The sequence below is a fragment of the Scyliorhinus torazame genome, chromosome 2 (genome assembly GCF_047496885.1).
Source record: "Scyliorhinus torazame isolate Kashiwa2021f chromosome 2, sScyTor2.1, whole genome shotgun sequence".
NCBI classification, from domain to species: domain Eukaryota; kingdom Metazoa; phylum Chordata; class Chondrichthyes; order Carcharhiniformes; family Scyliorhinidae; genus Scyliorhinus; species Scyliorhinus torazame.
Genome location: NC_092708.1, coordinates 302,067,018 through 302,074,915, shown reverse-complemented (window position 1 = coordinate 302,074,915; position 7,898 = coordinate 302,067,018).

Sequence of the window (7,898 nt, the reverse complement as noted above, 5' to 3'; positions counted from 1 at the left end):
GTCATGGGAACAGTGATTAAACAATAAGTCCAAATCATTCGTGTGAGTCCAAAAACCATCAATCATCATGGTGAAATGTCTCTCTTGGTTATGAACGCCATCAACGTCCCTGTGCCACAGGAACCAAGAAGTGGTCAAATCACTTCGCTGTCTGATTTGGAGTCCCTTTCTTTTTACGATGTTTGTGATGATGCTGTCGGATGGCATCTTGTAGCTGATAAGGTGTTGATGTTGAAGAGGTACCATCAACAGTATCATTTGAGGTCATGGATGTGCCATATGTTGAAGTTGGATAAGACTGGACATACTGGTTCTGGCCACATGCTGTGCAGGAAGGGTGATCCTGCTGAGAACCGTTGAAGCTTGTCGAATTGGAAACAGAATTGCTGCTCGCATACCCGGTGATGGTGTGAAATTAGAGCCTTGCATCTGATAGGAATATGCCGTCTGGCCAGGCTGGGGTGTAGCAAATCCTGGGCTGGAACTAAGGCATCTAGTCTGCAGTTCAGATTACGCTTGCGGTAGTCCTCCTTCGGTCTTGATTCCATTAGTGGGCAATCCGTAGTGCTGGCCTGTTTGAGAATATGCTGCATAGACTGCTGGCTGCTGCATGCCTGAATGCTGGGTTTGTCCAGTATGAGCTGTCATTGGCTGCACTGCTGGTGTGGAAAAATGTGTGGATATAGCTGTGGTGAATATTGGTGTATTCCTCTTGGACTGTAGCCGCTGCTTGTTATTGCTGACCCAGTGTAATTGTTAAGTGATCCACCTCCTGTCGTTGTGGCATCTGTTGTCACCCTGAGCGTGCCATCACTGAGGTTGCGGCACTCCCTGTCTGGAGTAAAGTCCGGCTTACATGAATCAGAGTCGGCGTTTGGTTGTTCCCCATCTGGAGTCTGGTCTGTTTTAACTGAGTCAGTGTTGGTTTGTTGATGCTCCACGTCCGGAGTCATAGCAGGTCTTGAAGCTGCATGTCTGGAGTCGGAACATGCAGGAATGCATTGACAGGTGGAGAGGTTCGAGCGAATGAGGGTGGAAGTATTGTGGTGTCACCGGAGTCACCAGTGGTCTCACAGTGATCGTCGAGTGCCTCTGTACACACTAGCTGAGGTCTGCTACTTTGCACATCTTGCATGGGAGGGGAGATGCTGTTGTCACTCATCTCACATACCATGGGTAGAGCCTCAGTAGCTGCTTGTTGTTCACTTGGGTTGGGTAAATTGTCAGAGTCTTCATCTGGTGGTGCAAACAATGTGGGTGGACTGTCATTGTCTTGCTGTTGTCCTTCATTTGGGCTTGGACCGTCATCGTCGCTTTGCTCTTCAATGTAGCATAGACCGTCATGGTCGTCCTGCTGTGCACTGGAGCGTGGTAGACTGTCATAGTCTTCTTGCTGTTTACTTGAGCTTGGCAGACTTGCATCGTCTGCTGCTAGTTGGTCAGAGGAGGTTGCTAGACCCTCGTGCTCTTGTTCCTGCAAGGACTGTGCATCAGAGTCTTGCGTTGCTTCTATTGTGGAGTCTGTCCACGAGCTCGCTGCGGAGGCTTGTGACACTGGAGTCACGTCTTGTTTATGCAAGGACTGCGGTGTGGAGTCTTGCGTGTCTTCTTTCGTAGAGTCGGGAACCCTGAGTGGTGCGTGGACCACGGTCTGTGTGGCAGCAGGCCGAACTCTTGTGGGCTTGTACCGCTCTTGGTCTCTTGGTTTCAGGTTGCAGCATCATCCTACACTCACATGTTGGGATGTCGTAGATGCTGGGCTGAAGATCCTCAAATCCGAAGAACGAATCCGCTTCTGCGTCGGATTCAATACGGGGGTCGCCAATGTGCAACACGTCTAGTTGCGGTTCGGATTTGGTACTGGGGTAACCTCCCAAGGTGAAAGGTTCGTCTGAGTCGTTGTCTTCTAGGACCATATCATCACTGATTGCGTCGGAGCTGGCATTGGGCTCGCAAGGTTCAGAAAAAATGTAAAGGTCGGTATCGAAGTTTTCAAGGTCGGAATCATCGGTTTGGGCATAGGTAACTGCTTGTTGCAGGGTTCTTCGGAGGTTAATTTCATTTCCTGGTTCAATTTGAGGCATTGTGCTGTCATTCCAGGTGAAGGAAGGTTGTTTTACGGCTTTAAAAGATTTTTTCTTTGATTTGGGACGTTTCCTCTTTAAATGGGCGTGGTCCGAGGCCTCTGACGTCATGACGCATGTGACGTGGCGCGTAGGAAGCGATTGCGCATGCACAGATCGCAGTTACTTTACTTTGGACCTTGTTCTTGATTGCGCATGCGCGGCTTCTCGCGCATGTGCAAACTAACCTTCCCGTTCTGTGCGCTTCTCGCAAACTGCGCAAGTGCAGTCCCTTTAGAAAGATGGCCGCCGACCAAAATTGTTCTCTGCTCTGGCCTCGAGGTGAATACTGTCGCTTCTCTTACCTTTTCTTGCTCGTTGGAGTGTGTTTTCCTCACAGTATTTGCCGAATTTGTCCAGGACTGCCTGGAAGTCGCTCTTGTTTTGCCCCTCGGAGAACTTGAATTTTTAAAAGATTTCTTCTGCTCTGGCACCGGCGATGGTGAGGAGAAGCTCTGTCTTTTCAGGATCAGTCACTTCTTCTATGTCTGCTGCTACCAGGAAGATTTCAAACCTTTGCTGGAATACCCGCCAGTTTTCGCGGAGATCGCCGTGGCACTGGAGCTGCTGCGGAACCCGGATCCCGAACATCTTGCCTGGGTATCGTTGCTGGTTGTCACTGTACGCTGAGGTATGGCTATATTGATTGAAACAGTTCAATCCTGGTACCATGATTTGTTGTGTTGTAGGTGTAACATAAGCGGCTTCCTTGTGGTGCACTTGACAAAGGAAGGTTCAGACGTGGAGATTACTTCAACACGTTTCCTCTATTACTCGGGTTCGACACTACTGCTAATCCTACTATAGCTACCCTGACTGACTAACCAGTTGCTGCAATCCACGTGGTGGGTATAATATTGAATCAACCATGTGTCTGTACTCACTGACTGTCTCCACTGGAAAGAGGCAGATCTTGTGTGTGGTGTCCTTTATATATGGGTTGGTGTAATGCCCCCTGTGGTCGTGTCACCTCCTTGTGTATCGTGAATGTCTCTTGGTCGTGTCCTACCTACTTGATCTATTGGTTGAATGTGTGTGTGATGTTTCTGGTGCTCCCTCTAGTGTCTAGCTAGCCTACATACATTTACATTGAGGCACATCACCACAACGGCCAGACCGTATGCGCCTGGTGAAGGCTTCCGCCCCTTTGAACGCCTCAGCGTGGATTTCAAAGGGCCCCTCCCCTCCACCGACCGTAACACGTACATTCTCAGTGTGGTCGATGAGGACTCCAGATTCCCCTTCGCCATCCCATGCCCAGATATGCTGTCTGCCACCGTCATCAAGGCCCTCAGCACCATCTTCACTATGTTCGGTTTCTCCGCCTACATCCACAGTGACAGGGGTTCCTCATTCATGAGCGATGAGCTGCGTCAGTTCCTGCTCAGCAGGGGTATAGCCTCCAGCAGGACGACCAGCTACAATCCCTGGGGAAACGGGCAAGTAGAACGGGAGAATGGGACGGTTTGGAGGTCCGTCCAGCTGGCCCTACGGTCCAGGAACCTCCCAGCCTCTCGCTGGCAGGAGGTCCTCCCTGACACTCTACACTCCATCCGGTCACTATTGTGCACCGCCACTAATAACACACCCCATGAACGTGTTTTTGCCTTCCCCAGGAAGTTCATATCCGGGGTGTTGCTCCCGACTTGGCTCGCAGCTCCAGGACCGGCCCTTCTCCGTAGGCACGTCTGACTCCACAAGGCGGACCCCTTGGTGGACAGGGTTCATCTGCTCCACGACAACCCTCAATATGCCTACGTTGAGTTCCCCGACGGCCGCCAAGATACTGTCTCAATCAGGGACCAGCCGCCCCCCACTTTCCGCACGAAAGGACGAAGAGGACTTTGGCACGCTCCCGGAGTTCCCCGATGACTGGCCAGCATCAGCACCGCCACCACCGCCATCGGTGCCACCTCCACCACCATTACGCCGCTCCCAACAAAGCACCAAAGCACTGGACCAGCTGAACCTTTGACGGACTCTGGACCGTTAACATAGACTTTTTCTTCTGAACACTGTACATAATTGCACTATTTATGTATCGTTTCACATCACCCCGCCGGACTCATTTTTAACAGGGGGTGAATGTGGTGAACCACTGTATTATGGGATGTAAAGTAGGACCTGCCTACAGGTTCGCCGGTAGCCCCTGCCGGCTGGCTCCGCCCACTAAGAGCTGTATAAATATGCATGACCTCGATTGCCCTGCCATTTCGCCAGCTGCAGCAGGAGGCCACGCATCTGACTGTAATAAAGCCACAGTTATACCCAATCTGCGTCTTTGTGCAATTGATTGCGCATCAATCCAGTACATTAATCCTAGTAACTGCATCAACCATGAAAGTATCCTTTAGTGTGTATAGGGAAGAATCATCATTATCGGTTAAGATATTGTAGCGCACAAAGACTCCGAGAGACGAATAGAGTGAAGTCGATGAGGCTTTATTAAGCGTGACTGTTCCCCCGCAGTTCGGTAGCAGACTGGCCTGCGGGGGAGGACTCCTGGTTCTTATACTCCGCCTTCAGGGCGGAGCTAGAGGTCAACGGCCAACCAGGACCCCGGATCTGTCAGCCAATGACATCACGGCTTCACAGTCCCACATGACCCCTAATGCATACTACCACATTCACCCCTAGTTAGAAATGAACCCGGCGGGGTGATGCTTCGCATGGTGGTAAGGGTTTACAAGGCTGGTCCTGGGAGGAAAAACTTTTGCATGTCATTACAGTATGTACAAGGTTTTTTTTTTTCTTTTCGAAGTATTTACAGTGATCGTCAGGAGAAAAAGACAAAATGTTCTCGTTAAAAGTCCACATATTGTAGTGTTAGATCGACGCCACGAGTCGGTCGGTCTGGTCGTCCTCGATCGCCTCGGCCCCGGTGGAGGTGGTGGTGCTTGTTCCAGTGTTGTCGTCTCCGGGAGCCTTACGGTTTCAGCTTCGGCTTCCCTACTGGTCGGGCCTGGGAGGAGGGTGATTGGTGTCGGGGGGGTGTGTGTGTTGCCGGCGGGCGCCAGATCTCGCAGGGAGACCGTGTCCTGTCGGCCGTCGGGGTGCTCCACGTAAGCGTACTGCGGGTTCACGTGAAGGAGGTGAACCCTCTCGACCAACGGGTCCGACTTGTGCGCCCGCACATGTTTTCGGAGCAAGATGGGTCCTGGGGCCGCCAGCCAGGTCGGCAGCGACGTTCCAGAGGAGGACTTCCTGGGGAAGACAAGGAGGCGCTCATGAGGCGTTTGGTTAGTGCTAGTACACAGTAGTGACCGGATGGAGTGGAGAGCGTCCGGGAAGACCTCCTGCCACCGTGAAACTGGGAGGTCCCTGGACCGTAGGGGCCAGTAGGATGGTCTTCCAGACCGTGCCGTTCTCCCTCTCTACTTGCCCGTTCCCCCGGGGGTTGTAGCTGGTCGTCCTGCTCGAGGCTATACCGTTGCTGAGCAGGAACTGGCGCAGCTCGTTACTCATGAAGGAGGACCCACTGTCGCTGTGGACGTATGCGGGGCAACCGAACAGTGTGAAGATGGTGTTCAGGGCTCTAATGACTGTGGCCGCTGTCATGTCAGGGCAGGGGATGGCGAAGGAGAAACGGGAGTACTCGTCCACCACATTCAGGAAGTATGTGTTGCGGTCGGTGGAGGGGAGGGGCCCTTTGAAATCCAGACTAAGGCGTTCAAAGGGACGGGAAGCCTTGATCAGGTGCGCACCATCCGGCCTGAAAAAGTGCGGTTTGCACTCTGCGCAGATGTGGCAGTTCCTTGTGACTGTACGGACCTCCTCCATGTACGGTCCTCCTCCACGGAGTAGGGGAGGTTGCGGGACTTTATAAAGTGGTAGAACCGAGTGACCCCCGGGTGGTAGAGGTCCTCGTGGAGGGTTTGGAGGCGGCTAATTTGTGCGTTGGCACATGTGCCGCGGGATAGGGCATCGGACGGCTCGTTCAGCTTTCCGGGACGGTACAGGATCTCAGTTGAAGGTGGAGAGCTCGATCCTCCACCTTAAGATCTTGTCGTTTTTGATTTTGCCCCGCTGTGCATTATCGAACATGAAGGCGACCGACCGTTGGTCAGTGAGGAGAGTGAATCTCCTGCCGGCCAGGTAATGCCTCCAATGTCGCACAGCTTCCACTATGGCTTGGGCTTCCTTTTCCACTGAGGAGTGGCGGATTTCTGAAGCGTGGAGGGTTCGGGAGAAAAAGGCCACGGGTCTGCCCGCTTGGTTAAGGGTGGCCGCTAGAGCTACGTCGGAGGCGTCGCTCTCGACCTGGAAGGGGAGGGACTCGTCGATGGCACGCATCGTGGCCTTGGTGATATCCGCTTTGATACGGCTGAAGGCCTGGCAAGCCTCTGTCGACAGAGGGAAGGTCGTAGTCTGTATTAGGGGGCGGGCCTCGTCTGCATACTGGGGGACCCACTGGGCGTAGTATGAAAAGAACCCCAGGCAGCGTTTTAGGGCTTTTGAGCAGTGCGGGAGGGGAAATTCCATGAGGGGGCGCATACGTTCGGGGTCGGGGCCTATTATCCCATTGCGCACTACGTAGCCCAAGATGGCTAGCCGGTTTGTGCTAAAAACGCACTTGTCCTCGTTGTACGTGAGGTTCAAGGCTTTAGCGGTCTGGAGGAATTTTGGGAGGTTGGCGTCGTGGTCCTGCTGATCGTGGCCGCAGATGGTCACGTTGTCGAGATACGGGAACGTGGCCCGCAACCAGTGGTGATCAACCATTCGGTCCATCTCTCGTTGGAAGACCGAGACCCCGTTTGTGACGCCAAATGGGACCCTTAGGAAGTGGTATAGTCGCCCGTCTGCCTCGAAGGCTGTGTACTTGCGGTCACTTGGGCGGATGGGGAGCTGATGGTAGGCGGACTGGAGGTCCACGGTGGAGAAGACCTTATATTGGGCAATCCGATTGACCATGTTGGATATGCGGGGCAGAGGGTACGCATCTAGTTGTGTGTACCTGTTGATGGTCTGGCTATAGTCTATGACCATCCTTTGCTTCTCCCCTGTCTTTACTACTACTACCACCTGTGCTCTCCAGGGACTATTGCTGGCCTGGATTATGCCTTCCTTCAGTAGCCGCTGGACTTCGGACCGAATGAAGGTCCGGTCCTGGGTGCTGTACCGCCTGCTCCTAGTGGCGACAGGTTTGCAATCCGGGGTGAGGTTTGCAAACAAGGATGGGGGCTCAACCTTGCGGGTTGCGAGGCAGCAGATAGTGAGTGGGGGTATTGGGCCGCCGAATTTGAAGGTTAGGCTCTGCAGATTACTGGGATTAGACTTCCAGTGCAATGTTGGGGCGCAGAGTTGGGGAAGGACGTAGATCCTGTAGTTTTTGAACTCCCTCCCTTGCATCGTTCGGGTAACTATGCAGAAGCCTTTGATCTGTACGGAGTGGGATCCTGCAGCTAGGGAAATCTTTTGTGCGCTGGGACGGGTGGTCAAAGAACAGCGCCTTACCGTGTCGGGGTGGATAAAGCTCTCCGTGCTCCCGGAGTCGACCAGGCATGGTGTCTCGTGCCCGTTTATCAGCACCGTTGTCGTCGTCGTCTGGAGCGTCCGGGGCCGAGCTTGGTCCAGCGTCATTTTAGCCAGACGTGATCGTAATGTTTGAGCGTCTTCTTCGAACCCCGTGGAGCTGTCGACACTGGGGTCCGTTGTTGCCGTCCAAGATGGCGGCAGGGGTGAGCAAGATGGCTGCCCCCATGCATCGCACATGGCTGGGGGGGTCACAAGATGGCGGCGGGGGTGGACAAAATGGCCACCCCCATGCGTCGCACA